Source organism: Schistocerca americana, unplaced genomic scaffold (assembly GCF_021461395.2).
Source record: "Schistocerca americana isolate TAMUIC-IGC-003095 unplaced genomic scaffold, iqSchAmer2.1 HiC_scaffold_116, whole genome shotgun sequence".
Lineage (NCBI taxonomy): Eukaryota > Metazoa > Arthropoda > Insecta > Orthoptera > Acrididae > Schistocerca > Schistocerca americana.
The window spans coordinates 384,298-411,146 of record NW_025725220.1 but is presented as its reverse complement, the minus strand read 5'-3'; the positions used below and the strand labels follow the sequence as shown (position 1 = coordinate 411,146).

General features: G+C 53.3%; 51 non-coding genes across 51 annotated transcripts; 10 read left to right on the top strand and 41 right to left on the bottom strand.

The window, feature by feature from the left end:
* Window positions 1-46: 46 nt before the first annotated feature.
* Trnai-aau lies at window positions 47-120 on the bottom strand. Its single transcript has one exon. It is a non-coding gene; the product is annotated as a tRNA-Ile (tRNA).
* A 198-nt stretch (window positions 121-318) lies between these two features.
* Window positions 319-390, bottom strand: Trnae-uuc. The gene has a single exon. It is a non-coding gene; the product is annotated as a tRNA-Glu (tRNA).
* A 281-nt stretch (window positions 391-671) lies between these two features.
* Trnam-cau lies at window positions 672-744 on the bottom strand. Its single transcript has one exon. It is a non-coding gene; the product is annotated as a tRNA-Met (tRNA).
* Window positions 745-1,037: 293 nt separating this feature from the next.
* Window positions 1,038-1,108, bottom strand: Trnag-gcc. The gene has a single exon. It is a non-coding gene; the product is annotated as a tRNA-Gly (tRNA).
* A 341-nt stretch (window positions 1,109-1,449) lies between these two features.
* Trnag-ucc lies at window positions 1,450-1,521 on the top strand. Its single transcript has one exon. It is a non-coding gene; the product is annotated as a tRNA-Gly (tRNA).
* A 581-nt stretch (window positions 1,522-2,102) lies between these two features.
* Trnai-aau lies at window positions 2,103-2,176 on the bottom strand. Its single transcript has one exon. It is a non-coding gene; the product is annotated as a tRNA-Ile (tRNA).
* Window positions 2,177-2,374: 198 nt separating this feature from the next.
* Window positions 2,375-2,446, bottom strand: Trnae-uuc. The gene has a single exon. It is a non-coding gene; the product is annotated as a tRNA-Glu (tRNA).
* Window positions 2,447-2,727: 281 nt separating this feature from the next.
* Trnam-cau lies at window positions 2,728-2,800 on the bottom strand. Its single transcript has one exon. It is a non-coding gene; the product is annotated as a tRNA-Met (tRNA).
* Window positions 2,801-3,093: 293 nt separating this feature from the next.
* Window positions 3,094-3,164, bottom strand: Trnag-gcc. The gene has a single exon. It is a non-coding gene; the product is annotated as a tRNA-Gly (tRNA).
* Window positions 3,165-3,505: 341 nt separating this feature from the next.
* Trnag-ucc lies at window positions 3,506-3,577 on the top strand. The gene has a single exon. It is a non-coding gene; the product is annotated as a tRNA-Gly (tRNA).
* A 581-nt stretch (window positions 3,578-4,158) lies between these two features.
* Window positions 4,159-4,232, bottom strand: Trnai-aau. The gene has a single exon. It is a non-coding gene; the product is annotated as a tRNA-Ile (tRNA).
* Window positions 4,233-4,430: 198 nt separating this feature from the next.
* Trnae-uuc lies at window positions 4,431-4,502 on the bottom strand. Its single transcript has one exon. It is a non-coding gene; the product is annotated as a tRNA-Glu (tRNA).
* A 281-nt stretch (window positions 4,503-4,783) lies between these two features.
* Window positions 4,784-4,856, bottom strand: Trnam-cau. Its single transcript has one exon. It is a non-coding gene; the product is annotated as a tRNA-Met (tRNA).
* A 293-nt stretch (window positions 4,857-5,149) lies between these two features.
* On the bottom strand, window positions 5,150-5,220 carry Trnag-gcc. Its single transcript has one exon. It is a non-coding gene; the product is annotated as a tRNA-Gly (tRNA).
* Window positions 5,221-5,561: 341 nt separating this feature from the next.
* Trnag-ucc lies at window positions 5,562-5,633 on the top strand. The gene has a single exon. It is a non-coding gene; the product is annotated as a tRNA-Gly (tRNA).
* A 581-nt stretch (window positions 5,634-6,214) lies between these two features.
* On the bottom strand, window positions 6,215-6,288 carry Trnai-aau. The gene has a single exon. It is a non-coding gene; the product is annotated as a tRNA-Ile (tRNA).
* A 198-nt stretch (window positions 6,289-6,486) lies between these two features.
* Trnae-uuc lies at window positions 6,487-6,558 on the bottom strand. The gene has a single exon. It is a non-coding gene; the product is annotated as a tRNA-Glu (tRNA).
* Window positions 6,559-6,839: 281 nt separating this feature from the next.
* Trnam-cau lies at window positions 6,840-6,912 on the bottom strand. Its single transcript has one exon. It is a non-coding gene; the product is annotated as a tRNA-Met (tRNA).
* A 293-nt stretch (window positions 6,913-7,205) lies between these two features.
* On the bottom strand, window positions 7,206-7,276 carry Trnag-gcc. The gene has a single exon. It is a non-coding gene; the product is annotated as a tRNA-Gly (tRNA).
* Window positions 7,277-7,617: 341 nt separating this feature from the next.
* On the top strand, window positions 7,618-7,689 carry Trnag-ucc. Its single transcript has one exon. It is a non-coding gene; the product is annotated as a tRNA-Gly (tRNA).
* Window positions 7,690-8,270: 581 nt separating this feature from the next.
* Window positions 8,271-8,344, bottom strand: Trnai-aau. Its single transcript has one exon. It is a non-coding gene; the product is annotated as a tRNA-Ile (tRNA).
* Window positions 8,345-8,542: 198 nt separating this feature from the next.
* Window positions 8,543-8,614, bottom strand: Trnae-uuc. Its single transcript has one exon. It is a non-coding gene; the product is annotated as a tRNA-Glu (tRNA).
* A 281-nt stretch (window positions 8,615-8,895) lies between these two features.
* Trnam-cau lies at window positions 8,896-8,968 on the bottom strand. The gene has a single exon. It is a non-coding gene; the product is annotated as a tRNA-Met (tRNA).
* A 6,342-nt stretch (window positions 8,969-15,310) lies between these two features.
* On the top strand, window positions 15,311-15,382 carry Trnag-ucc. The gene has a single exon. It is a non-coding gene; the product is annotated as a tRNA-Gly (tRNA).
* Window positions 15,383-15,963: 581 nt separating this feature from the next.
* Trnai-aau lies at window positions 15,964-16,037 on the bottom strand. Its single transcript has one exon. It is a non-coding gene; the product is annotated as a tRNA-Ile (tRNA).
* Window positions 16,038-16,235: 198 nt separating this feature from the next.
* Window positions 16,236-16,307, bottom strand: Trnae-uuc. The gene has a single exon. It is a non-coding gene; the product is annotated as a tRNA-Glu (tRNA).
* Window positions 16,308-16,588: 281 nt separating this feature from the next.
* On the bottom strand, window positions 16,589-16,661 carry Trnam-cau. The gene has a single exon. It is a non-coding gene; the product is annotated as a tRNA-Met (tRNA).
* Window positions 16,662-16,954: 293 nt separating this feature from the next.
* Trnag-gcc lies at window positions 16,955-17,025 on the bottom strand. Its single transcript has one exon. It is a non-coding gene; the product is annotated as a tRNA-Gly (tRNA).
* A 341-nt stretch (window positions 17,026-17,366) lies between these two features.
* On the top strand, window positions 17,367-17,438 carry Trnag-ucc. The gene has a single exon. It is a non-coding gene; the product is annotated as a tRNA-Gly (tRNA).
* A 581-nt stretch (window positions 17,439-18,019) lies between these two features.
* On the bottom strand, window positions 18,020-18,093 carry Trnai-aau. Its single transcript has one exon. It is a non-coding gene; the product is annotated as a tRNA-Ile (tRNA).
* A 198-nt stretch (window positions 18,094-18,291) lies between these two features.
* Trnae-uuc lies at window positions 18,292-18,363 on the bottom strand. The gene has a single exon. It is a non-coding gene; the product is annotated as a tRNA-Glu (tRNA).
* A 281-nt stretch (window positions 18,364-18,644) lies between these two features.
* Trnam-cau lies at window positions 18,645-18,717 on the bottom strand. The gene has a single exon. It is a non-coding gene; the product is annotated as a tRNA-Met (tRNA).
* Window positions 18,718-19,010: 293 nt separating this feature from the next.
* Trnag-gcc lies at window positions 19,011-19,081 on the bottom strand. The gene has a single exon. It is a non-coding gene; the product is annotated as a tRNA-Gly (tRNA).
* Window positions 19,082-19,422: 341 nt separating this feature from the next.
* On the top strand, window positions 19,423-19,494 carry Trnag-ucc. The gene has a single exon. It is a non-coding gene; the product is annotated as a tRNA-Gly (tRNA).
* A 581-nt stretch (window positions 19,495-20,075) lies between these two features.
* Window positions 20,076-20,149, bottom strand: Trnai-aau. Its single transcript has one exon. It is a non-coding gene; the product is annotated as a tRNA-Ile (tRNA).
* A 198-nt stretch (window positions 20,150-20,347) lies between these two features.
* On the bottom strand, window positions 20,348-20,419 carry Trnae-uuc. The gene has a single exon. It is a non-coding gene; the product is annotated as a tRNA-Glu (tRNA).
* Window positions 20,420-20,700: 281 nt separating this feature from the next.
* Window positions 20,701-20,773, bottom strand: Trnam-cau. The gene has a single exon. It is a non-coding gene; the product is annotated as a tRNA-Met (tRNA).
* Window positions 20,774-21,066: 293 nt separating this feature from the next.
* Trnag-gcc lies at window positions 21,067-21,137 on the bottom strand. The gene has a single exon. It is a non-coding gene; the product is annotated as a tRNA-Gly (tRNA).
* A 341-nt stretch (window positions 21,138-21,478) lies between these two features.
* Trnag-ucc lies at window positions 21,479-21,550 on the top strand. The gene has a single exon. It is a non-coding gene; the product is annotated as a tRNA-Gly (tRNA).
* A 581-nt stretch (window positions 21,551-22,131) lies between these two features.
* On the bottom strand, window positions 22,132-22,205 carry Trnai-aau. The gene has a single exon. It is a non-coding gene; the product is annotated as a tRNA-Ile (tRNA).
* Window positions 22,206-22,403: 198 nt separating this feature from the next.
* Trnae-uuc lies at window positions 22,404-22,475 on the bottom strand. The gene has a single exon. It is a non-coding gene; the product is annotated as a tRNA-Glu (tRNA).
* A 281-nt stretch (window positions 22,476-22,756) lies between these two features.
* Window positions 22,757-22,829, bottom strand: Trnam-cau. Its single transcript has one exon. It is a non-coding gene; the product is annotated as a tRNA-Met (tRNA).
* A 293-nt stretch (window positions 22,830-23,122) lies between these two features.
* On the bottom strand, window positions 23,123-23,193 carry Trnag-gcc. Its single transcript has one exon. It is a non-coding gene; the product is annotated as a tRNA-Gly (tRNA).
* Window positions 23,194-23,534: 341 nt separating this feature from the next.
* Window positions 23,535-23,606, top strand: Trnag-ucc. Its single transcript has one exon. It is a non-coding gene; the product is annotated as a tRNA-Gly (tRNA).
* A 581-nt stretch (window positions 23,607-24,187) lies between these two features.
* Window positions 24,188-24,261, bottom strand: Trnai-aau. The gene has a single exon. It is a non-coding gene; the product is annotated as a tRNA-Ile (tRNA).
* Window positions 24,262-24,459: 198 nt separating this feature from the next.
* Window positions 24,460-24,531, bottom strand: Trnae-uuc. Its single transcript has one exon. It is a non-coding gene; the product is annotated as a tRNA-Glu (tRNA).
* Window positions 24,532-24,812: 281 nt separating this feature from the next.
* Trnam-cau lies at window positions 24,813-24,885 on the bottom strand. The gene has a single exon. It is a non-coding gene; the product is annotated as a tRNA-Met (tRNA).
* A 293-nt stretch (window positions 24,886-25,178) lies between these two features.
* On the bottom strand, window positions 25,179-25,249 carry Trnag-gcc. The gene has a single exon. It is a non-coding gene; the product is annotated as a tRNA-Gly (tRNA).
* A 341-nt stretch (window positions 25,250-25,590) lies between these two features.
* Window positions 25,591-25,662, top strand: Trnag-ucc. The gene has a single exon. It is a non-coding gene; the product is annotated as a tRNA-Gly (tRNA).
* A 581-nt stretch (window positions 25,663-26,243) lies between these two features.
* Window positions 26,244-26,317, bottom strand: Trnai-aau. Its single transcript has one exon. It is a non-coding gene; the product is annotated as a tRNA-Ile (tRNA).
* Window positions 26,318-26,515: 198 nt separating this feature from the next.
* Trnae-uuc lies at window positions 26,516-26,587 on the bottom strand. The gene has a single exon. It is a non-coding gene; the product is annotated as a tRNA-Glu (tRNA).
* Between the last annotated feature and the right edge of the window lie 262 nt (window positions 26,588-26,849).

Sequence of the window (26,849 nt, the reverse complement as noted above, 5' to 3'; positions counted from 1 at the left end):
CGCCAGCTGAAATCGGCGCTGCCTTTTCGCAGTAGTAAAAGAGAAGTGGCCCGTGGGGGGATCGAACCCACGACCTTCGCGTTATTAGCACGACGCTCTAACCAACTGAGCTAACGGGCCTCGGCAAATGCAGCTGCTCAGCCCTACGCTGGAATCAGGTGGCATGAAGCCATACACCATTCCTATGGTCGTCGTGTGTCTGCTTCCCTAGTCTATATTCTGCTGACGGTCACGAAACAGTAGCTATATTGCGAGCAGGACGGGAAACGGCCGCTCGGACAGCTCAAACTTGTCACGATTAGTGTGGAAAAAATTCCGTTCCGGTACCGGGAATCGAACCCGGGCCTCCTGGGTGAAAGCCAGGTATCCTAGCCACTAGACCACACCGGATGCGGCCGTTTCATTCGACCGTTCGTACGGTCGCTTGTCGCATTGTCGCTCTCTTTGCGAGCATCTTTGCACATACTGACTGGCAAGGCGCGCACCTCAAACGTCGCAGAGCAATGCTTTTGGCTTCATGCTCTGCTGGGAGAAGAGGAATAGGGAAGCTGTATGTAGCAATAACAGGAAGTAAACATTTTCCCGCTGAAGCGTTGAAACGTTGTGGATAACAAACAAGAAATAAGTTGGCGCCCTAGCAACAGCACCACCTTCAGTCACAGAAAATTAGATGCCCCGGGTGAGGATCGAACTCACGACCTTAAGATTATGAGACTTACGCGCTGCCTACTGCGCTACCGAGGCAGGTGATCGTTAGACCTTCTGGAATCTTGGTAAGTACCGAATACAAGTGGTAGAGAGTCTGCACACCCTGGCTCATTTTTTCTGTTGCTACACGTGCATTCACGGCGCGGCAGGCAACTTGCGATGCTAGGCCGACGCCAGTATGTACAATAGCACGCAGGAGTCCAAACGAGCAGTCGTCCGCGCTGCATGATTGGTTCTTTCCACACGGAATCCCGCGGTTCATTCTCATGGCTCACGCAGTTCGAGTGCGAAAGACACGCAGCACCCCTACCGGAGAAAAAACAAAATGATGCATCGGCCGGGAATCGAACCCGGGCCGCCCGCGTGGCAGGCGAGCATTCTACCACTGAACCACCGATGCTCGGGCCAGCGGTACCTTCACGCTGCTTCCCGAGCAGATGTCTCAAGGGAAAGTGGGACTGCCGTCAAGCGCCGTAGCATTCTGTGGAGAAGATGCTGCAGACGCTGAATCCTGCACTGCACTGCTTAAAGATGCCGCCAGAACGCGGTCCTCTGCGTACTCTTGCGTCCCCGGCGCCGACTCTTGCCAAAGGATGCGAAATGTGCGCGGATACGCTGTCCGAATGCGTCTGGATGTGCTCCCCTAGCCTGCCTCGAAATGCGCCTGCCGGGTACGATCACCTTCGGCCGCTGCCGACAGGCGGGAAGCCGACTCAGCGCGGTGGCGGGGCGCTCGCTTGTGCGGTGGTGGTGTAATGGTCAGCATAGTTGCCTTCCAAGCAGTTGATCCGGGTTCGATTCCCGGCCACCGCAGCAGGCTTTTAATTTCGCGTATGAGTACTTTTGCCACGCGCTCTTAAACTATTGTTTTTTCGCCCTCTTACTCGCTGCATACCAGCCCTTAGTGTGTCTCGACTTGTCTCGACTTTGCTCAGCTGACGCGAGAGCTGACGCTCTCAAATCGGCCTATATCAAAACGACAAGCACGAGAAACGACTGAGAGAGGTAAGGAGAGGCGAGGCGATGGACACACAGCACGCCCCCTTCATTTCACGGTGGCGTCTCCCTGGCCGAATCGGGCTGTAGCTCCGAAAACAAAGGAGAAACAAAAATAGGAAGTAAAACTGCCAATAGTGCCCTGTGTTCCCATGCGCTCACCCGCCCAAGTACTGACAAGGGCCAAAGTTGTTACGCATCGGCAATCGGACATTTTCTTTCATTTTCTCTAACCAGTGTATTCAAGATATTATGGCCATTGCCGAGTGAATGCTGTAGTGCTTCCCGACGAGCCGGGTTCGGATCCTCTGTCAACTTCCACGCAGGGTGATGATCATTTGGTCATCACACTCGCCAGCTGAAATCGGCGCTGCCTTTTCGCAGTAGTAAAAGAGAAGTGGCCCGTGGGGGGATCGAACCCACGACCTTCGCGTTATTAGCACGACGCTCTAACCAACTGAGCTAACGGGCCTCGGCAGATGCAGCTGCTCAGCCCTACGCTGGAATCAGGTGGCATGAAGCCATACACCATTCCTATGGTCGTCGTGTGTCTGCTTCCCTAGTCTATATTCTGCTGACGGTCACGAAACAGTAGCTATATTGCGAGCAGGACGGGAAACGGCCGCTCGGACAGCTCAAACTTGTCACGATTAGTGTGGAAAAAATTCCGTTCCGGTACCGGGAATCGAACCCGGGCCTCCTGGGTGAAAGCCAGGTATCCTAGCCACTAGACCACACCGGATGCGGCCGTTTCATTCGACCGTTCGTACGGTCGCTTGTCGCATTGTCGCTCTCTTTGCGAGCATCTTTGCACATACTGACTGGCAAGGCGCGCACCTCAAACGTCGCAGAGCAATGCTTTTGGCTTCATGCTCTGCTGGGAGAAGAGGAATAGGGAAGCTGTATGTAGCAATAACAGGAAGTAAACATTTTCCCGCTGAAGCGTTGAAACGTTGTGGATAACAAACAAGAAATAAGTTGGCGCCCTAGCAACAGCACCACCTTCAGTCACAGAAAATTAGATGCCCCGGGTGAGGATCGAACTCACGACCTTAAGATTATGAGACTTACGCGCTGCCTACTGCGCTACCGAGGCAGGCGATCGTTAGACCTTCTGGAATCTTGGTAAGTACCGAATACAAGTGGTAGAGAGTCTGCACTCCCTGGCTCATTTTTTCTGTTGCTACACGTGCATTCACGGCGCGGCAGGCAACTTGCGATGCTAGGCCGACGCCAGTATGTACAATAGCACGCAGGAGTCCAAACGAGCAGTCGTCCGCGCTGCATGATTGGTTCTTTCCACACGGAATCCCGCGGTTCATTCTCATGGCTCACGCAGTTCGAGTGCGAAAGACACGCAGCACCCCTACCGGAGAAAAAACAAAATGATGCATCGGCCGCGAATCGAACCCGGGCCGCCCGCGTGGCAGGCGAGCATTCTACCACTGAACCACCGATGCTCGGGCCAGCGGTACCTTCACGCTGCTTCCCGAGCAGATGTCTCAAGGGAAAGTGGGACTGCCGTCAAGCGCCGTAGCATTCTGTGGAGAAGATGCTGCAGACGCTGAATCCTGCACTGCACTGCTTAAAGATGCCGCCAGAACGCGGTCCTCTGCGTACTCTTGCGTCGCCGGCGCCGACTCTTGCCAAAGGATGCGAAATGTGCGCGGATACGCTGTCCGAATGCGTCTGGATGTGCTCCCCTAGCCTGCCTCGAAATGCGCCTGCCGGGTACGATCACCTTCGGCCGCTGCCGACAGGCGGGAAGCCGACTCAGCGCGGTGGCGGGGCGCTCGCTTGTGCGGTGGTGGTGTAGTGGTCAGCATAGTTGCCTTCCAAGCAGTTGATCCGGGTTCGATTCCCGGCCACCGCAGCAGGCTTTTAATTTCGCGTATGAGTACTTTTGCCACGCGCTCTTAAACTATTGTTTTTTCGCCCTCTTACTCGCTGCATACCAGCCCTTAGTGTGTCTCGACTTGTCTCGACTTTGCTCAGCTGACGCGAGAGCTGACGCTCTCAAATCGGCCTATATCAAAACGACAAGCACGAGAAACGACTGAGAGAGGTAAGGAGAGGCGAGGCGATGGACACACAGCACGCCCCCTTCATTTCACGGTGGCGTCTCCCTGGCCGAATCGGGCTGTAGCTCCGAAAACAAAGGAGAAACAAAAATAGGAAGTAAAACTGCCAATAGTGCCCTGTGTTCCCATGCGCTCACCCGCCCAAGTACTGACAAGGGCCAAAGTTGTTACGCATCGGCAATCGGACATTTTCTTTCATTTTCTCTAACCAGTGTATTCAAGATATTATGGCCATTGCCGAGTGAATGCTGTAGTGCTTCCCGACGAGTCGGGTTCGGATCCTCTGTCAACTTCCACGCAGGGTGATGATCATTTGGTCATCACACTCGCCAGCTGAAATCGGCGCTGCCTTTTCGCAGTAGTAAAAGAGAAGTGGCCCGTGGGGGGATCGAACCCACGACCTTCGCGTTATTAGCACGACGCTCTAACCAACTGAGCTAACGGGCCTCGGCAGATGCAGCTGCTCAGCCCTACGCTGGAATCAGGTGGCATGAAGCCATACACCATTCCTATGGTCGTCGTGTGTCTGCTTCCCTAGTCTATATTCTGCTGACGGTCACGAAACAGTAGCTATATTGCGAGCAGGACGGGAAACGGCCGCTCGGACAGCTCAAACTTGTCACGATTAGTGTGGAAAAAATTCCGTTCCGGTACCGGGAATCGAACCCGGGCCTCCTGGGTGAAAGCCAGGTATCCTAGCCACTAGACCACACCGGATGCGGCCGTTTCATTCGACCGTTCGTACGGTCGCTTGTCGCATTGGCGCTCTCTTTGCGAGCATCTTTGCACATACTGACTGGCAAGGCGCGCACCTCAAACGTCGCAGAGCAATGCTTTTGGCTTCATGCTCTGCTGGGAGAAGAGGAATAGGGAAGCTGTATGTAGCAATAACAGGAAGTAAACATTTTCCCGCTGAAGCGTTGAAACGTTGTGGATAACAAACAAGAAATAAGTTGGCGCCCTAGCAACAGCACCACCTTCAGTCACAGAAAATTAGATGCCCCGGGTGAGGATCGAACTCACGACCTTAAGATTATGAGACTTACGCGCTGCCTACTGCGCTACCGAGGCAGGCGATCGTTAGACCTTCTGGAATCTTGGTAAGTACCGAATACAAGTGGTAGAGAGTCTGCACTCCCTGGCTCATTTTTTCTGTTGCTACACGTGCATTCACGGCGCGGCAGGCAACTTGCGATGCTAGGCCGACGCCAGTATGTACAATAGCACGCAGGAGTCCAAACGAGCAGTCGTCCGCGCTGCATGATTGGTTCTTTCCACACGGAATCCCGCGGTTCATTCTCATGGCTCACGCAGTTCGAGTGCGAAAGACACGCAGCACCCCTACCGGAGAAAAAACAAAATGATGCATCGGCCGGGAATCGAACCCGGGCCGCCCGCGTGGCAGGCGAGCATTCTACCACTGAACCACCGATGCTCGGGCCAGCGGTACCTTCACGCTGCTTCCCGAGCAGATGTCTCAAGGGAAAGTGGGACTGCCGTCAAGCGCCGTAGCATTCTGTGGAGAAGATGCTGCAGACGCTGAATCCTGCACTGCACTGCTTAAAGATGCCGCCAGAACGCGGTCCTCTGCGTACTCTTGCGTCGCCGGCGCCGACTCTTGCCAAAGGATGCGAAATGTGCGCGGATACGCTGTCCGAATGCGTCTGGATGTGCTCCCCTAGCCTGCCTCGAAATGCGCCTGCCGGGTACGATCACCTTCGGCCGCTGCCGACAGGCGGGAAGCCGACTCAGCGCGGTGGCGGGGCGCTCGCTTGTGCGGTGGTGGTGTAATGGTCAGCATAGTTGCCTTCCAAGCAGTTGATCCGGGTTCGATTCCCGGCCACCGCAGCAGGCTTTTAATTTCGCGTATGAGTACTTTTGCCACGCGCTCTTAAACTATTGTTTTTTCGCCCTCTTACTCGCTGCATACCAGCCCTTAGTGTGTCTCGACTTGTCTCGACTTTGCTCAGCTGACGCGAGAGCTGACGCTCTCAAATCGGCCTATATCAAAACGACAAGCACGAGAAACGACTGAGAGAGGTAAGGAGAGGCGAGGCGATGGACACACAGCACGCCCCCTTCATTTCACGGTGGCGTCTCCCTGGCCGAATCGGGCTGTAGCTCCGAAAACAAAGGAGAAACAAAAATAGGAAGTAAAACTGCCAATAGTGCCCTGTGTTCCCATGCGCTCACCCGCCCAAGTACTGACAAGGGCCAAAGTTGTTACGCATCGGCAATCGGACATTTTCTTTCATTTTCTCTAACCAGTGTATTCAAGATATTATGGCCATTGCCGAGTGAATGCTGTAGTGCTTCCCGACGAGTCGGGTTCGGATCCTCTGTCAACTTCCACGCAGGGTGATGATCATTTGGTCATCACACTCGCCAGCTGAAATCGGCGCTGCCTTTTCGCAGTAGTAAAAGAGAAGTGGCCCGTGGGGGGATCGAACCCACGACCTTCGCGTTATTAGCACGACGCTCTAACCAACTGAGCTAACGGGCCTCGGCAGATGCAGCTGCTCAGCCCTACGCTGGAATCAGGTGGCATGAAGCCATACACCATTCCTATGGTCGTCGTGTGTCTGCTTCCCTAGTCTATATTCTGCTGACGGTCACGAAACAGTAGCTATATTGCGAGCAGGACGGGAAACGGCCGCTCGGACAGCTCAAACTTGTCACGATTAGTGTGGAAAAAATTCCGTTCCGGTACCGGGAATCGAACCCGGGCCTCCTGGGTGAAAGCCAGGTATCCTAGCCACTAGACCACACCGGATGCGGCCGTTTCATTCGACCGTTCGTACGGTCGCTTGTCGCATTGGCGCTCTCTTTGCGAGCATCTTTGCACATACTGACTGGCAAGGCGCGCACCTCAAACGTCGCAGAGCAATGCTTTTGGCTTCATGCTCTGCTGGGAGAAGAGGAATAGGGAAGCTGTATGTAGCAATAACAGGAAGTAAACATTTTCCCGCTGAAGCGTTGAAACGTTGTGGATAACAAACAAGAAATAAGTTGGCGCCCTAGCAACAGCACCACCTTCAGTCACAGAAAATTAGATGCCCCGGGTGAGGATCGAACTCACGACCTTAAGATTATGAGACTTACGCGCTGCCTACTGCGCTACCGAGGCAGGCGATCGTTAGACCTTCTGGAATCTTGGTAAGTACCGAATACAAGTGGTAGAGAGTCTGCACTCCCTGGCTCATTTTTTCTGTTGCTACACGTGCATTCACGGCGCGGCAGGCAACTTGCGATGCTAGGCCGACGCCAGTATGTACAATAGCACGCAGGAGTCCAAACGAGCAGTCGTCCGCGCTGCATGATTGGTTCTTTCCACACGGAATCCCGCGGTTCATTCTCATGGCTCACGCAGTTCGAGTGCGAAAGACACGCAGCACCCCTACCGGAGAAAAAACAAAATGATGCATCGGCCGGGAATCGAACCCGGGCCGCCCGCGTGGCAGGCGAGCATTCTACCACTGAACCACCGATGCTCGGGCCAGCGGTACCTTCACGCTGCTTCCCGAGCAGATGTCTCAAGGGAAAGTGGGACTGCCGTCAAGCGCCGTAGCATTCTGTGGAGAAGATGCTGCAGACGCTGAATCCTGCACTGCACTGCTTAAAGATGCCGCCAGAACGCGGTCCTCTGCGTACTCTTGCGTCGCCGGCGCCGACTCTTGCCAAAGGATGCGAAATGTGCGCGGATACGCTGTCCGAATGCGTCTGGATGTGCTCCCCTAGCCTGCCTCGAAATGCGCCTGCCGGGTACGATCACCTTCGGCCGCTGCCGACAGGCGGGAAGCCGACTCAGCGCGGTGGCGGGGCGCTCGCTTGTGCGGTGGTGGTGTAATGGTCAGCATAGTTGCCTTCCAAGCAGTTGATCCGGGTTCGATTCCCGGCCACCGCAGCAGGCTTTTAATTTCGCGTATGAGTACTTTTGCCACGCGCTCTTAAACTATTGTTTTTTCGCCCTCTTACTCGCTGCATACCAGCCCTTAGTGTGTCTCGACTTGTCTCGACTTTGCTCAGCTGACGCGAGAGCTGACGCTCTCAAATCGGCCTATATCAAAACGACAAGCACGAGAAACGACTGAGAGAGGTAAGGAGAGGCGAGGCGATGGACACACAGCACGCCCCCTTCATTTCACGGTGGCGTCTCCCTGGCCGAATCGGGCTGTAGCTCCGAAAACAAAGGAGAAACAAAAATAGGAAGTAAAACTGCCAATAGTGCCCTGTGTTCCCATGCGCTCACCCGCCCAAGTACTGACAAGGGCCAAAGTTGTTACGCATCGGCAATCGGACATTTTCTTTCATTTTCTCTAACCAGTGTATTCAAGATATTATGGCCATTGCCGAGTGAATGCTGTAGTGCTTCCCGACGAGTCGGGTTCGGATCCTCTGTCAACTTCCACGCAGGGTGATGATCATTTGGTCATCACACTCGCCAGCTGAAATCGGCGCTGCCTTTTCGCAGTAGTAAAAGAGAAGTGGCCCGTGGGGGGATCGAACCCACGACCTTCGCGTTATTAGCACGACGCTCTAACCAACTGAGCTAACGGGCCTCGGCAGATGCAGCTGCTCAGCCCTACGCTGGAATCAGGTGGCATGAAGCCATACACCATTCCTATGGTCGTCGTGTGTCTGCTTCCCTAGTCTATATTCTGCTGACGGTCACGAAACAGTAGCTATATTGCGAGCAGGACGGGAAACGGCCGCTCGGACAGCTCAAACTTGTCACGATTAGTGTGGAAAAAATTCCGTTCCGGTACCGGGAATCGAACCCGGGCCTCCTGGGTGAAAGCCAGGTATCCTAGCCACTAGACCACACCGGATGCGGCCGTTTCATTCGACCGTTCGTACGGTCGCTTGTCGCATTGGCGCTCTCTTTGCGAGCATCTTTGCACATATTGACTGGCAAGGCGCGCACCTCAAACGTCGCAGAGCAATGCTTTTGGCTTCATGCTCTGCTGGGAGAAGAGGAATAGGGAAGCTGTATGTAGCAATAACAGGAAGTAAACATTTTCCCGCTGAAGCGTTGAAACGTTGTGGATAACAAACAAGAAATAAGTTGGCGCCCTAGCAACAGCACCACCTTCAGTCACAGAAAATTAGATGCCCCGGGTGAGGATCGAACTCACGACCTTAAGATTATGAGACTTACGCGCTGCCTACTGCGCTACCGAGGCAGGCGATCGTTAGACCTTCTGGAATCTTGGTAAGTACCGAATACAAGTGGTAGAGAGTCTGCACTCCCTGGCTCATTTTTTCTGTTGCTACACGTGCATTCACGGCGCGGCAGGCAACTTGCGATGCTAGGCCGACGCCAGTATGTACAATAGCACGCAGGAGTCCAAACGAGCAGTCGTCCGCGCTGCATGATTGGTTCTTTCCACACGGAATCCCGCGGTTCATTCTCATGGCTCACGCAGTTCGAGTGCGAAAGACACGCAGCACCCCTACCGGAGAAAAAACAAAATGATGCATCGGCCGGGAATCGAACCCGGGCCGCCCGCGTGGCAGGCGAGCATTCTACCACTTTTTTTTTTTTTTTTTTTTTTTTTTTTTTATTTGCATCGGCCGGGAATCGAACCCGGGCCGCCCTCGTGGCAGGCGACCATTCTACCACTTTTTTTTTTTATTTGTTTTTTTTTTTTTTTTTTTTTTTTTTTTTTTTTTTTTTTTTTTTTTTTTTTTTTTTTTTTTTTAGGGCCTCCCAACTCCCCTTATAGCCCTCCTTACTCTCACCAAGATATGCCTTCTTCGGCGAGCTTCATCGCTATATTTGCTGGACTGTCGAACTTCGAGGTACAGAGGAATAACTTAAAACAAAATCATCTTCTGCTCAGATGGTGTGGTGTCTTCTTCCACAGAAAAATGAGGAACTCAGAGTAATTTTATCGCGGAATTCGTGGACGGTCTTCTTTCCTCCGCTGGTTCAACGCTTCTGCGCGTAGTTCAACTAAAATCATATTCCGCTTAAAAGGAAAATATTCTCCCTCCTGACTAACGTCAGTCACTCCGATGTAGCAGAGAGTTGTTACAAAACAGGTGTCAACGCAGCACAACAGCACAACATGAGAGTTTATGTCGATGTGTGCATCACACGAAAGAAACAGAAATCACAGGAAAGGAATAAAATGAAATCACGACTGTCCGGGAACAGAAATTAAGAGACTGTATCTTCTAAAATACCCATGAAGTCTTGTAAACAAAATAAAATTCCTCAAAATTAAAAGGACACTCCTCTCTTGGAGATAAAACCAGAACGACCCGTAGTGAGGTTGTGGCACAAGTCACCAACCATAACACAACTAAAACAAATAAAAGAAGGAAAAAGAAATTAAAGGTGGAACGCGTCAGCTCAGTAAATCTCAGTTCAAGGTGTTTGCCGCAGTTCCATTTCATAGCCGTAATCCAAGGCCGCCTTCAAAAAATTCGCAAACAGTTCGCGAAATTGAACGCAATCCTTCAGCGTCATATACTGGGCCCACAAATAATCCAGGTAAATCACAGTATCAGTGACGGCCATATCGATAAGGGCATAAATCGTATGCCCTAAGATCCAGACAGTGGCGTTATTTTTCGTCCGCGGGAAAGCTTTGAAGTTAGGCACTATCACACGACGAACAGTCACAAGGTGAGGAGGCGTTCTATTAATGTGGGCGACCATTCGTTGACACAGCCGCCATACCGTCGACACCGATGCACACTCAAAACGATGTTCCCGTGTGTCCACAGCACCACATCTACCACAGTTGGCAGAGGGAAGGAGATGAATGTCGGCAAGCCGCTGGTTCGTCGCTAGGGTGTTGTTGACGATCTTAAACCAGAGCGCACTCACGTCCGACGGCAACACCGGGTTGTTGATGTTTGCCCACACGTTCACCCATTCCACTGTGGGGTTCCGGAACACCAGTTTATGACGCGGAGGTTGTCCAGTCAGGGCAACGTAGAGTCCGCGGGCGGTCCTGTGTCTGTCGGTAGCCGTTGACAGAGCGTAGCTCCTAGTTAAAAAGTACTCCCGTATGTAGGACATCTTATACGGGATGGCCGCGAGAGAGACGGGCGCCGCTTCAGAGTGTGGGCGGTAGAGCTCCAGGAGTGCCGCGGTGGTTCCTGCCGGGTTGTCGGACTGCAGGGTGGCTGTCCGGTGGACGAGCAGCGCGCCGCATTTGCGTGGAACGTCGGTGAAACCGAGGCCGCCCAGCTGCCTGTCGATGACACAGGTCGAAGCCTTGACTTTAAAAATTTCATGCCGCCACAGGAGCCAGTAGACTGCCTGCGAAATCGCCCTCCCGATCGGCTTCGGAACACTAAGCAGTTGGGCGATGTACCACGCGTTCGATAAGATGAATGTGTTAATGACAGCCACACGTTGATGTAAGTTGAGGCGGCGACCTGAGTGGCTGCGACATAGGGCCTTCACAGTGCCAAGAATGCGTCTCCAGTTTAAAACTTGCATTTTTTGTGGGCACGCTACAATGTCGAGTCCTAAAATTTTGTGGGTGCGCACAACACGGAACCAGTCCCGTTCAGCTGACAGTCCCCGACGACCTAGTGGTATCAATACAGTTTTCCGCGTATTCAGAACGGCGCCAGAGGCACGTTCGTACAATAGCAGAACATCGCGAACTCTGTCCAAGTCACGTGCCCGCCCCATGAAAAGCCCCACGTCGTCAGCATAGGCAGCACATGTGAGAGAGACGTGACAGACCTGGACACCTGCAATGATTCGACCGACTGCGCGCAAAAACGGGTCGAGCGCAATGACAAATAGGAGCATTGATAAAGGACAGCCCTGTCTGACGGATCTTGTAATAGGAATGGGCGGCGACTGCCAACCATTGATGACAATTACGGACGTCGCCGACGTTAAAAGATTCCGTATAGCATCGAGAAAGTGGCCGCCGAACCCCAGTTTTGTCATGACGGACAGAAGATAATCGTGCCCGATACGGTCGAATGCATTGGCAAAGTCGATGGAGAGAATGCCAGCGGACAGGTCATTAATGGCTGCGTACGCGACCACGTCGCGGTATGAAGCCGCAGCGTGAAAAATGCTACGGTGTTGCACACCACACGACTGAAAGGGACTGATTATCTTGTCCATGACCACACTGAGTTTCGTTGCGAGGCATCGTGCCGCCAGTTTATAGTCTGCATTTAAAAGTGTGATAGGGCGTAATGCCTCAACACGGCATGCTGTCGGTGTCTTCGGAATTAATATAATACGCCCTGCAACGAACTGCGAAGGGACAGCAGCACCACGAACAATTTCATTTATCATGATCGTCAATGTCTCACCGAAAATATCCCAATAAGCCAGGTAAAATTCGATGGGAAGGCCATCTGGACCTGGAGACTTCCCTCGACGACACGAACGCAACACGTCTTTCACATCGTCCCGTGACATCATCTCATCCAGTGACTGACGGTCAGATTCGGAGATGACAGTATCCAACTCATCTAACAGAAAGGAACGTGCGACATCATCGGCAGCTGTCCGTCCGAACAATCTCTTAAAGTGGTCGGTGACGTGGGGAACGATCTCATGCTTCGCCGTGAGACGAGCACCAGTGTCCGTGATGAGGGTGGTAATGTCTTTTCTCCGCGCCAACCGTTTCTCGCGTGCCAAGTGGTAAAGCGTTGGCACTTCGTCAATGGCCTCACACTGCGGTCGGCTCCTGATCAGAACACCTTGTGCCTTGTGGAGGTGATGCTGGAGTATCTTGCTTTTAATTCTATTCAAACGGGCGCGTAAGTTTTGATCTGGCGCCACGGGCGCATCAAGCGCATCTTGGAGGCACTGCTGATAAAAGGCAATGGTGCGCCTCTCCCAAAATGACGCCTCCCTTGCATACCGCATCGCAACACTGCGCAACTGCGGTTTGGCTAGGTCGACCCACCATTGTAAGACCGAGGCATAGCTTCCCCGTTTTTCAGAACAAAGCTGCCACACGTTCTGAATCTCGCAACGTAAACCGGCGTCAGAGAGATGACGGGTATTGAGTTTCCAAACACGGGAAGGTGGCGCCTGCCTATTTGCCAGTAATTGCACGTCACACACAACACCGCAGTGATCGCTAAAAGCGACGGGATGTGCCGCAACCCTATGAAGATAGGTTTGAAGCGGCCGCGACACATAAATGCGATCAATTCTGCTGGCACCGTTCGCATAAAAATGTGTGTATTGCGTCGTGGTAGGATGAAAATGACGCCAAACATCGATCAAGTCATTTGTCACAATTAGTTGGGAAAGTTCCGGGCACATGGTAGCCGTGGGAAATTGATCGGCTGCGGCAGTAACACAGTTAAAATCGCCGCCAACTACTACATTGCGGGTCGACGCAAAAAACGGAACCACATCTTGATTAAAAAAAACAGAACGTGCACGTTTATGATCAGTGCCACTCGGCGCGTAGATATTAATAAATGTGACATCCTGGATCGTACACGTAAGTAAGCGGCCATTCGGTAAAAATTGAACGTTAGTTGGTTGTAATACAGTTTTATAAAGAACAGCGGTGCCACAAGTACCTTCAACGTTAATGTTATAGATGACATCATAACCAGGGACGTTATTGAAGCGCTTAACAGTAACTTCTTGGAGCAATGCAACGTCATAGCCTCCCAAAGTTAAAAAGTCTATAAAACTTGCTATTTTATGAGCAGCTATGATGCGATTTACATTGAGTGATAAAACTGAGAAGATCTTTAGATGTTGACGAGCGGCGGCCATTTAAAACACAGACACTCAAGTATTAGCAAGAAAAATGAAAAACGGAAGACGCAGATGCAGCGTCTCAAGCACACCAATAAAACTGTCAAGAAGCACTGCAACCCATTACGTAACTCGTGGACAATACTGTGCAGAAAATTACTGTCAGCGTGCAGGAAACAGCGTAACATAACGTCGCAGGTAAACGGGGCACGAATTACAGCAGGTCCGCCGAAAGCCGCTAATGGGATCCAGGGTCGTCCTCCTCCTGCTTCCACCAGGGCGTCTCCGTTGGTCGGTCGGTCGGTTGGGCGCGACCACCAGCGGTGTCTGTGTACGTGGCCTCGTCCGCCTGTGTTGTTGCTGTACCGGCGGCCGACGTCGCCGAATGCCTGCGCGTGCGCTGCGGCAGCTGCTCGCTACTTTGCTCGCTTTTGCGCTTCGCAGCATGCGCACCCTGTTCGCGTGCCGTATTTAAGAACACCTTGAGATGTGCAGTTTGTTCCCTTATACGCTCCTGGCGCGCAGAGCTGTCAGAGGCAGGGGGGCACGATGTCTGAACTTCACTCTCACTGCCACTCTCTGAGACAGGGGTGCACGGTAAATCATCTGACTGCTGACTCCTAGTACCCTTATTTTTATTTTTCTTTGTACGCCCTTTCCTCGGTGCCAGGGGAACCTCTTCAGGCGGCGGAGGCGGTGGTAAGGAGGTGTCCATCTCTTCCGAAATAGCAACTGGTGCATGATCCGAAACATCTGGGACCTCCTTAGCAACTGAATCCGATTCTACTACAACCGAGGACAAAATGGGAGCGTCCTCCATTCGTTCCTGTGGCGCGTCTACAGTAACATTCACCTCACTTGGTACATCCTCAGCACGAATAGGGTCGGCAGGGCGGGGTTGTGATACAGTGCCCGCTACTATTTCACTCAGTAGTGGCACAAAGTGGCCACCAGTAGCCGCAGCATCACTACGTGGGAGCTGCACGGGTCGTCTACGGGGACAATCAACACGTAAATGCTCAGTGGAATGACAAATTGAGCATGTGGGTGGCTGGCCGATATAAGTCACTTGAGCCCTACAGCCCGCAATCATTACGTAGGATGGAATGTGTTTCTTCAGGTCAATGCGGACACTACGTACTCCACTATTAACCTGGTACCGGTACGCACTAGACCACTTTTCGTTTACTACCGACAAGACAACGCCGTACTGAGTGAGAGCACGTGCAATCAAATCATTGCCGCATTCAGGGGGCACATTAAATACTCGGACCGTTCTAACACCATAACCCGAGGGCACAATCTGCACATCACTGACTGTGCCATCGACATGCCTAAATTTACGCACTCCGCCAAATTTTTCAACAAATCTTTCACAGATGTCGCCGGAAAAGAACTTCAAAAATAGCGAATATTGCGCGAAATCCAACTGGAAAGTGTCCACTAGATCTTCCGGGATTTTCAAATCTTCGAATAGAAATTCGTGGATTTCAAAAGCGGTGGGCCGCAAAGCATTTCGATCGAACACAAACTGCGCAGTGTTTGCCCTAGTAACTGTCGACATGGTACTCACGTTGAAGAAACTTGAACACGTGGACCTCGAAACACTCGCTGAGCGCCGCCCCGCGATGTAAACAAAGCCGCAACCGCTCCGCTGCTCCGCGCGATGTGCGCGGATACGCTGTCCGAATGCGTCTGGATGTGCTCCCCTAGCCTGCCTCGAAATGCGCCTGCCGGGTACGATCACCTTCGGCCGCTGCCGACAGGCGGGAAGCCGACTCAGCGCGGTGGCGGGGCGCTCGCTTGTGCGGTGGTGGTGTAATGGTCAGCATAGTTGCCTTCCAAGCAGTTGATCCGGGTTCGATTCCCGGCCACCGCAGCAGGCTTTTAATTTCGCGTATGAGTACTTTTGCCACGCGCTCTTAAACTATTGTTTTTTCGCCCTCTTACTCGCTGCATACCAGCCCTTAGTGTGTCTCGACTTGTCTCGACTTTGCTCAGCTGACGCGAGAGCTGACGCTCTCAAATCGGCCTATATCAAAACGACAAGCACGAGAAACGACTGAGAGAGGTAAGGAGAGGCGAGGCGATGGACACACAGCACGCCCCCTTCATTTCACGGTGGCGTCTCCCTGGCCGAATCGGGCTGTAGCTCCGAAAACAAAGGAGAAACAAAAATAGGAAGTAAAACTGCCAATAGTGCCCTGTGTTCCCATGCGCTCACCCGCCCAAGTACTGACAAGGGCCAAAGTTGTTACGCATCGGCAATCGGACATTTTCTTTCATTTTCTCTAACCAGTGTATTCAAGATATTATGGCCATTGCCGAGTGAATGCTGTAGTGCTTCCCGACGAGTCGGGTTCGGATCCTCTGTCAACTTCCACGCAGGGTGATGATCATTTGGTCATCACACTCGCCAGCTGAAATCGGCGCTGCCTTTTCGCAGTAGTAAAAGAGAAGTGGCCCGTGGGGGGATCGAACCCACGACCTTCGCGTTATTAGCACGACGCTCTAACCAACTGAGCTAACGGGCCTCGGCAGATGCAGCTGCTCAGCCCTACGCTGGAATCAGGTGGCATGAAGCCATACACCATTCCTATGGTCGTCGTGTGTCTGCTTCCCTAGTCTATATTCTGCTGACGGTCACGAAACAGTAGCTATATTGCGAGCAGGACGGGAAACGGCCGCTCGGACAGCTCAAACTTGTCACGATTAGTGTGGAAAAAATTCCGTTCCGGTACCGGGAATCGAACCCGGGCCTCCTGGGTGAAAGCCAGGTATCCTAGCCACTAGACCACACCGGATGCGGCCGTTTCATTCGACCGTTCGTACGGTCGCTTGTCGCATTGTCGCTCTCTTTGCGAGCATCTTTGCACATACTGACTGGCAAGGCGCGCACCTCAAACGTCGCAGAGCAATGCTTTTGGCTTCATGCTCTGCTGGGAGAAGAGGAATAGGGAAGCTGTATGTAGCAATAACAGGAAGTAAACATTTTCCCGCTGAAGCGTTGAAACGTTGTGGATAACAAACAAGAAATAAGTTGGCGCCCTAGCAACAGCACCACCTTCAGTCACAGAAAATTAGATGCCCCGGGTGAGGATCGAACTCACGACCTTAAGATTATGAGACTTACGCGCTGCCTACTGCGCTACCGAGGCAGGCGATCGTTAGACCTTCTGGAATCTTGGTAAGTACCGAATACAAGTGGTAGAGAGTCTGCACTCCCTGGCTCATTTTTTCTGTTGCTACACGTGCATTCACGGCGCGGCAGGCAACTTGCGATGCTAGGCCGACGCCAGTATGTACAATAGCACGCAGGAGTCCAAACGAGCAGTCGTCCGCGCTGCATGATTGGTTCTTTCCACACGGAATCCCGCGGTTCATTCTCATGGCTCACGCAGTTCGAGTGCGAAAGACACGCAGCACCCCTACCGGAGAAAAAACAAAATGATGCATCGGCCGGGAATCGAACCCGGGCCGCCCGCGTGGCAGGCGAGCATTCTACCACTGAACCACCGATGCTCGGGCCAGCGGTACCTTCACGCTGCTTCCCGAGCAGATGTCTCAAGGGAAAGTGGGACTGCCGTCAAGCGCCGTAGCATTCTGTGGAGAAGATGCTGCAGACGCTGAATCCTGCACTGCACTGCTTAAAGATGCCGCCAGAACGCGGTCCTCTGCGTACTCTTGCGTCGCCGGCGCCGACTCTTGCCAAAGGATGCGAAATGTGCGCGGATACGCTGTCCGAATGCGTCTGGATGTGCTCCCCTAGCCTGCCTCGAAATGCGCCTGCCGGGTACGATCACCTTCGGCCGCTGCCGACAGGCGGGAAGCCGACTCAGCGCGGTGGCGGGGCGCTCGCTTGTGCGGTGGTGGTGTAATGGTCAGCATAGTTGCCTTCCAAGCAGTTGATCCGGGTTCGATTCCCGGCCACCGCAGCAGGCTTTTAATTTCGCGTATGAGTACTTTTGCCACGCGCTCTTAAACTATTGTTTTTTCGCCCTCTTACTCGCTGCATACCAGCCCTTAGTGTGTCTCGACTTGTCTCGACTTTGCTCAGCTGACGCGAGAGCTGACGCTCTCAAATCGGCCTATATCAAAACGACAAGCACGAGAAACGACTGAGAGAGGTAAGGAGAGGCGAGGCGATGGACACACAGCACGCCCCCTTCATTTCACGGTGGCGTCTCCCTGGCCGAATCGGGCTGTAGCTCCGAAAACAAAGGAGAAACAAAAATAGGAAGTAAAACTGCCAATAGTGCCCTGTGTTCCCATGCGCTCACCCGCCCAAGTACTGACAAGGGCCAAAGTTGTTACGCATCGGCAATCGGACATTTTCTTTCATTTTCTCTAACCAGTGTATTCAAGATATTATGGCCATTGCCGAGTGAATGCTGTAGTGCTTCCCGACGAGTCGGGTTCGGATCCTCTGTCAACTTCCACGCAGGGTGATGATCATTTGGTCATCACACTCGCCAGCTGAAATCGGCGCTGCCTTTTCGCAGTAGTAAAAGAGAAGTGGCCCGTGGGGGGATCGAACCCACGACCTTCGCGTTATTAGCACGACGCTCTAACCAACTGAGCTAACGGGCCTCGGCAGATGCAGCTGCTCAGCCCTACGCTGGAATCAGGTGGCATGAAGCCATACACCATTCCTATGGTCGTCGTGTGTCTGCTTCCCTAGTCTATATTCTGCTGACGGTCACGAAACAGTAGCTATATTGCGAGCAGGACGGGAAACGGCCGCTCGGACAGCTCAAACTTGTCACGATTAGTGTGGAAAAAATTCCGTTCCGGTACCGGGAATCGAACCCGGGCCTCCTGGGTGAAAGCCAGGTATCCTAGCCACTAGACCACACCGGATGCGGCCGTTTCATTCGACCGTTCGTACGGTCGCTTGTCGCATTGTCGCTCTCTTTGCGAGCATCTTTGCACATACTGACTGGCAAGGCGCGCACCTCAAACGTCGCAGAGCAATGCTTTTGGCTTCATGCTCTGCTGGGAGAAGAGGAATAGGGAAGCTGTATGTAGCAATAACAGGAAGTAAACATTTTCCCGCTGAAGCGTTGAAACGTTGTGGATAACAAACAAGAAATAAGTTGGCGCCCTAGCAACAGCACCACCTTCAGTCACAGAAAATTAGATGCCCCGGGTGAGGATCGAACTCACGACCTTAAGATTATGAGACTTACGCGCTGCCTACTGCGCTACCGAGGCAGGCGATCGTTAGACCTTCTGGAATCTTGGTAAGTACCGAATACAAGTGGTAGAGAGTCTGCACTCCCTGGCTCATTTTTTCTGTTGCTACACGTGCATTCACGGCGCGGCAGGCAACTTGCGATGCTAGGCCGACGCCAGTATGTACAATAGCACGCAGGAGTCCAAACGAGCAGTCGTCCGCGCTGCATGATTGGTTCTTTCCACACGGAATCCCGCGGTTCATTCTCATGGCTCACGCAGTTCGAGTGCGAAAGACACGCAGCACCCCTACCGGAGAAAAAACAAAATGATGCATCGGCCGGGAATCGAACCCGGGCCGCCCGCGTGGCAGGCGAGCATTCTACCACTGAACCACCGATGCTCGGGCCAGCGGTACCTTCACGCTGCTTCCCGAGCAGATGTCTCAAGGGAAAGTGGGACTGCCGTCAAGCGCCGTAGCATTCTGTGGAGAAGATGCTGCAGACGCTGAATCCTGCACTGCACTGCTTAAAGATGCCGCCAGAACGCGGTCCTCTGCGTACTCTTGCGTCGCCGGCGCCGACTCTTGCCAAAGGATGCGAAATGTGCGCGGATACGCTGTCCGAATGCGTCTGGATGTGCTCCCCTAGCCTGCCTCGAAATGCGCCTGCCGGGTACGATCACCTTCGGCCGCTGCCGACAGGCGGGAAGCCGACTCAGCGCGGTGGCGGGGCGCTCGCTTGTGCGGTGGTGGTGTAATGGTCAGCATAGTTGCCTTCCAAGCAGTTGATCCGGGTTCGATTCCCGGCCACCGCAGCAGGCTTTTAATTTCGCGTATGAGTACTTTTGCCACGCGCTCTTAAACTATTGTTTTTTCGCCCTCTTACTCGCTGCATACCAGCCCTTAGTGTGTCTCGACTTGTCTCGACTTTGCTCAGCTGACGCGAGAGCTGACGCTCTCAAATCGGCCTATATCAAAACGACAAGCACGAGAAACGACTGAGAGAGGTAAGGAGAGGCGAGGCGATGGACACACAGCACGCCCCCTTCATTTCACGGTGGCGTCTCCCTGGCCGAATCGGGCTGTAGCTCCGAAAACAAAGGAGAAACAAAAATAGGAAGTAAAACTGCCAATAGTGCCCTGTGTTCCCATGCGCTCACCCGCCCAAGTACTGACAAGGGCCAAAGTTGTTACGCATCGGCAATCGGACATTTTCTTTCATTTTCTCTAACCAGTGTATTCAAGATATTATGGCCATTGCCGAGTGAATGCTGTAGTGCTTCCCGACGAGTCGGGTTCGGATCCTCTGTCAACTTCCACGCAGGGTGATGATCATTTGGTCATCACACTCGCCAGCTGAAATCGGCGCTGCCTTTTCGCAGTAGTAAAAGAGAAGTGGCCCGTGGGGGGATCGAACCCACGACCTTCGCGTTATTAGCACGACGCTCTAACCAACTGAGCTAACGGGCCTCGGCAGATGCAGCTGCTCAGCCCTACGCTGGAATCAGGTGGCATGAAGCCATACACCATTCCTATGGTCGTCGTGTGTCTGCTTCCCTAGTCTATATTCTGCTGACGGTCACGAAACAGTAGCTATATTGCGAGCAGGACGGGAAACGGCCGCTCGGACAGCTCAAACTTGTCACGATTAGTGTGGAAAAAATTCCGTTCCGGTACCGGGAATCGAACCCGGGCCTCCTGGGTGAAAGCCAGGTATCCTAGCCACTAGACCACACCGGATGCGGCCGTTTCATTCGACCGTTCGTACGGTCGCTTGTCGCATTGTCGCTCTCTTTGCGAGCATCTTTGCACATACTGACTGGCAAGGCGCGCACCTCAAACGTCGCAGAGCAATGCTTTTGGCTTCATGCTCTGCTGGGAGAAGAGGAATAGGGAAGCTGTATGTAGCAATAACAGGAAGTAAACATTTTCCCGCTGAAGCGTCGAAACGTTGTGGATAACAAACAAGAAATAAGTTGGCGCCCTAGCAACAGCACCACCTTCAGTCACAGAAAATTAGATGCCCCGGGTGAGGATCGAACTCACGACCTTAAGATTATGAGACTTACGCGCTGCCTACTGCGCTACCGAGGCAGGCGATCGTTAGACCTTATGGAATCTTGGTAAGTACCGAATACAAGTGGTAGAGAGTCTGCACTCCCTGGCTCATTTTTTCTGTTGCTACACGTGCATTCACGGCGCGGCAGGCAACTTGCGATGCTAGGCCGACGCCAGTATGTACAATAGCACGCAGGAGTCCAAACGAGCAGTCGTCCGCGCTGCATGATTGGTTCTTTCCACACGGAATCCCGCGGTTCATTCTCATGGCTCACGCAGTTCGAGTGCGAAAGACACGCAGCACCCCTACCGGAGAAAAAACAAAATGATGCATCGGCCGGGAATCGAACCCGGGCCGCCCGCGTGGCAGGCGAGCATTCTACCACTGAACCACCGATGCTCGGGCCAGCGGTACCTTCACGCTGCTTCCCGAGCAGATGTCTCAAGGGAAAGTGGGACTGCCGTCAAGCGCCGTAGCATTCTGTGGAGAAGATGCTGCAGACGCTGAATCCTGCACTGCACTGCTTAAAGATGCCGCCAGAACGCGGTCCTCTGCGTACTCTTGCGTCGCCGGCGCCGACTCTTGCCAAAGGATGCGAAATGTGCGCGGATACGCTGTCCGAATGCGTCTGGATGTGCTCCCCTAGCCTGCCTCGAAATGCGCCTGCCGGGTATGATCACCTTCGGCCGCTGCCGACAGGCGGGAAGCCGACTCAGCGCGGTGGCGGGGCGCTCGCTTGTGCGGTGGTGGTGTAATGGTCAGCATAGTTGCCTTCCAAGCAGTTGATCCGGGTTCGATTCCCGGCCACCGCAGCAGGCTTTTAATTTCGCGTATGAGTACTTTTGCCACGCGCTCTTAAACTATTGTTTTTTCGCCCTCTTACTCGCTGCATACCAGCCCTTAGTGTGTCTCGACTTGTCTCGACTTTGCTCAGCTGACGCGAGAGCTGACGCTCTCAAATCGGCCTATATCAAAACGACAAGCACGAGAAACGACTGAGAGAGGTAAGGAGAGGCGAGGCGATGGACACACAGCACGCCCCCTTCATTTCACGGTGGCGTCTCCCTGGCCGAATCGGGCTGTAGCTCCGAAAACAAAGGAGAAACAAAAATAGGAAGTAAAACTTCCAATAGTGCCCTGTGTTCCCATGCGCTCACCCGCCCAAGTACTGACAAGGGCCAAAGTTGTTACGCATCGGCAATCGGACATTTTCTTTCATTTTCTCTAACCAGTGTATTCAAGATATTATGGCCATTGCCGAGTGAATGCTGTAGTGCTTCCCGACGAGTCGGGTTCGGATCCTCTGTCAACTTCCACGCAGGGTGATGATCATTTGGTCATCACACTCGCCAGCTGAAATCGGCGCTGCCTTTTCGCAGTAGTAAAAGAGAAGTGGCCCGTGGGGGGATCGAACCCACGACCTTCGCGTTATTAGCACGACGCTCTAACCAACTGAGCTAACGGGCCTCGGCAGATGCAGCTGCTCAGCCCTACGCTGGAATCAGGTGGCATGAAGCCATACACCATTCCTATGGTCGTCGTGTGTCTGCTTCCCTAGTCTATATTCTGCTGACGGTCACGAAACAGTAGCTATATTGCGAGCAGGACGGGAAACGGCCGCTCGGACAGCTCAAACTTGTCACGATTAGTGTGGAAAAAATTCCGTTCCGGTACCGGGAATCGAACCCGGGCCTCCTGGGTGAAAGCCAGGTATCCTAGCCACTAGACCACACCGGATGCGGCCGTTTCATTCGACCGTTCGTACGGTCGCTTGTCGCATTGTCGCTCTCTTTGCGAGCATCTTTGCACATACTGACTGGCAAGGCGCGCACCTCAAACGTCGCAGAGCAATGCTTTTGGCTTCATGCTCTGCTGGGAGAAGAGGAATAGGGAAGCTGTATGTAGCAATAACAGGAAGTAAACATTTTCCCGCTGAAGCGTTGAAACGTTGTGGATAACAAACAAGAAATAAGTTGGCGCCCTAGCAACAGCACCACCTTCAGTCACAGAAAATTAGATGCCCCGGGTGAGGATCGAACTCACGACCTTAAGATTATGAGACTTACGCGCTGCCTACTGCGCTACCGAGGCAGGCGATCGTTAGACCTTCTGGAATCTTGGTAAGTACCGAATACAAGTGGTAGAGAGTCTGCACTCCCTGGCTCATTTTTTCTGTTGCTACACGTGCATTCACGGCGCGGCAGGCAACTTGCGATGCTAGGCCGACGCCAGTATGTACAATAGCACGCAGGAGTCCAAACGAGCAGTCGTCCGCGCTGCATGATTGGTTCTTTCCACACGGAATCCCGCGGTTCATTCTCATGGCTCACGCAGTTCGAGTGCGAAAGACACGCAGCACCCCTACCGGAGAAAAAACAAAATGATGCATCGGCCGGGAATCGAACCCGGGCCGCCCGCGTGGCAGGCGAGCATTCTACCACTGAACCACCGATGCTCGGGCCAGCGGTACCTTCACGCTGCTTCCCGAGCAGATGTCTCAAGGGAAAGTGGGACTGCCGTCAAGCGCCGTAGCATTCTGTGGAGAAGATGCTGCAGACGCTGAATCCTGCACTGCACTGCTTAAAGATGCCGCCAGAACGCGGTCCTCTGCGTACTCTTGCGTCGCCGGCGCCGACTCTTGCCAAAGGATGCGAAATGTGCGCGGATACGCTGTCCGAATGCGTCTGGATGTGCTCCCCTAGCCTGCCTCGAAATGCGCCTGCCGGGTACGATCACCTTCGGCCGCTGCCGACAGGCGGGAAGCCGACTCAGCGCGGTGGCGGGGCGCTCGCTTGTGCGGTGGTGGTGTAGTGGTCAGCATAGTTGCCTTCCAAGCAGTTGATCCGGGTTCGATTCCCGGCCACCGCAGCAGGCTTTTAATTTCGCGTATGAGTACTTTTGCCACGCGCTCTTAAACTATTGTTTTTTCGCCCTCTTACTCGCTGCATACCAGCCCTTAGTGTGTCTCGACTTGTCTCGACTTTGCTCAGCTGACGCGAGAGCTGACGCTCTCAAATCGGCCTATATCAAAACGACAAGCACGAGAAACGACTGAGAGAGGTAAGGAGAGGCGAGGCGATGGACACACAGCACGCCCCCTTCATTTCACGGTGGCGTCTCCCTGGCCGAATCGGGCTGTAGCTCCGAAAACAAAGGAGAAACAAAAATAGGAAGTAAAACTGCCAATAGTGCCCTGTGTTCCCATGCGCTCACCCGCCCAAGTACTGACAAGGGCCAAAGTTGTTACGCATCGGCAATCGGACATTTTCTTTCATTTTCTCTAACCAGTGTATTCAAGATATTATGGCCATTGCCGAGTGAATGCTGTAGTGCTTCCCGACGAGTCGGGTTCGGATCCTCTGTCAACTTCCACGCAGGGTGATGATCATTTGGTCATCACACTCGCCAGCTGAAATCGGCGCTGCCTTTTCGCAGTAGTAAAAGAGAAGTGGCCCGTGGGGGGATCGAACCCACGACCTTCGCGTTATTAGCACGACGCTCTAACCAACTGAGCTAACGGGCCTCGGCAGATGCAGCTGCTCAGCCCTACGCTGGAATCAGGTGGCATGAAGCCATACACCATTCCTATGGTCGTCGTGTGTCTGCTTCCCTAGTCTATATTCTGCTGACGGTCACGAAACAGTAGCTATATTGCGAGCAGGACGGGAAACGGCCGCTCGGACAGCTCAAACTTGTCACGATTAGTGTGGAAAAAATTCCGTTCCGGTACCGGGAATCGAACCCGGGCCTCCTGGGTGAAAGCCAGGTATCCTAGCCACTAGACCACACCGGATGCGGCCGTTTCATTCGACCGTTCGTACGGTCGCTTGTCGCATTGTCGCTCTCTTTGCGAGCATCTTTGCACATACTGACTGGCAAGGCGCGCACCTCAAACGTCGCAGAGCAATGCTTTTGGCTTCATGCTCTGCTGGGAGAAGAGGAATAGGGAAGCTGTATGTAGCAATAACAGGAAGTAAACATTTTCCCGCTGAAGCGTTGAAACGTTGTGGATAACAAACAAGAAATAAGTTGGCGCCCTAGCAACAGCACCACCTTCAGTCACAGAAAATTAGATGCCCCGGGTGACGATCGAACTCACGACCTTAAGATTATGAGACTTACGCGCTGCCTACTGCGCTACCGAGGCAGGCGATCGTTAGACCTTCTGGAATCTTGGTAAGTACCGAATACAAGTGGTAGAGAGTCTGCACTCCCTGGCTCATTTTTTCTGTTGCTACACGTGCATTCACGGCGCGGCAGGCAACTTGCGATGCTAGGCCGACGCCAGTATGTACAATAGCACGCAGGAGTCCAAACGAGCAGTCGTCCGCGCTGCATGATTGGTTCTTTCCACACGGAATCCCGCGGTTCATTCTCATGGCTCACGCAGTTCGAGTGCGAAAGACACGCAGCACCCCTACCGGAGAAAAAACAAAATGATGCATCGGCCGGGAATCGAACCCGGGCCGCCCGCGTGGCAGGCGAGCATTCTACCACTGAACCACCGATGCTCGGGCCAGCGGTACCTTCACGCTGCTTCCCGAGCAGATGTCTCAAGGGAAAGTGGGACTGCCGTCAAGCGCCGTAGCATTCTGTGGAGAAGATGCTGCAGACGCTGAATCCTGCACTGCACTGCTTAAAGATGCCGCCAGAACGCGGTCCTCTGCGTACTCTTGCGTCGCCGGCGCCGACTCTTGCCAAAGGATGCGAAATGTGCGCGGATACGCTGTCCGAATGCGTCTGGATGTGCTCCCCTAGCCTGCCTCGAAATGCGCCTGCCGGGTACGATCACCTTCGGCCGCTGCCGACAGGCGGGAAGCCGACTCAGCGCGGTGGCGGGGCGCTCGCTTGTGCGGTGGTGGTGTAGTGGTCAGCATAGTTGCCTTCCAAGCAGTTGATCCGGGTTCGATTCCCGGCCACCGCAGCAGGCTTTTAATTTCGCGTATGAGTACTTTTGCCACGCGCTCTTAAACTATTGTTTTTTCGCCCTCTTACTCGCTGCATACCAGCCCTTAGTGTGTCTCGACTTGTCTCGACTTTGCTCAGCTGACGCGAGAGCTGACGCTCTCAAATCGGCCTATATCAAAACGACAAGCACGAGAAACGACTGAGAGAGGTAAGGAGAGGCGAGGCGATGGACACACAGCACGCCCCCTTCATTTCACGGTGGCGTCTCCCTGGCCGAATCGGGCTGTAGCTCCGAAAACAAAGGAGAAACAAAAATAGGAAGTAAAACTGCCAATAGTGCCCTGTGTTCCCATGCGCTCACCCGCCCAAGTACTGACAAGGGCCAAAGTTGTTACGCATCGGCAATCGGACATTTTCTTTCATTTTCTCTAACCAGTGTATTCAAGATATTATGGCCATTGCCGAGTGAATGCTGTAGTGCTTCCCGACGAGTCGGGTTCGGATCCTCTGTCAACTTCCACGCAGGGTGATGATCATTTGGTCATCACACTCGCCAGCTGAAATCGGCGCTGCCTTTTCGCAGTAGTAAAAGAGAAGTGGCCCGTGGGGGGATCGAACCCACGACCTTCGCGTTATTAGCACGACGCTCTAACCAACTGAGCTAACGGGCCTCGGCAGATGCAGCTGCTCAGCCCTACGCTGGAATCAGGTGGCATGAAGCCATACACCATTCCTATGGTCGTCGTGTGTCTGCTTCCCTAGTCTATATTCTGCTGACGGTCACGAAACAGTAGCTATATTGCGAGCAGGACGGGAAACGGCCGCTCGGACAGCTCAAACTTGTCACGATTAGTGTGGAAAAAATTCCGTTCCGGTACCGGGAATCGAACCCGGGCCTCCTGGGTGAAAGCCAGGTATCCTAGCCACTAGACCACACCGGATGCGGCCGTTTCATTCGACCGTTCGTACGGTCGCTTGTCGCATTGTCGCTCTCTTTGCGAGCATCTTTGCACATACTGACTGGCAAGGCGCGCACCTCAAACGTCGCAGAGCAATGCTTTTGGCTTCATGCTCTGCTGGGAGAAGAGGAATAGGGAAGCTGTATGTAGCAATAACAGGAAGTAAACATTTTCCCGCTGAAGCGTCGAAACGTTGTGGATAACAAACAAGAAATAAGTTGGCGCCCTAGCAACAGCACCACCT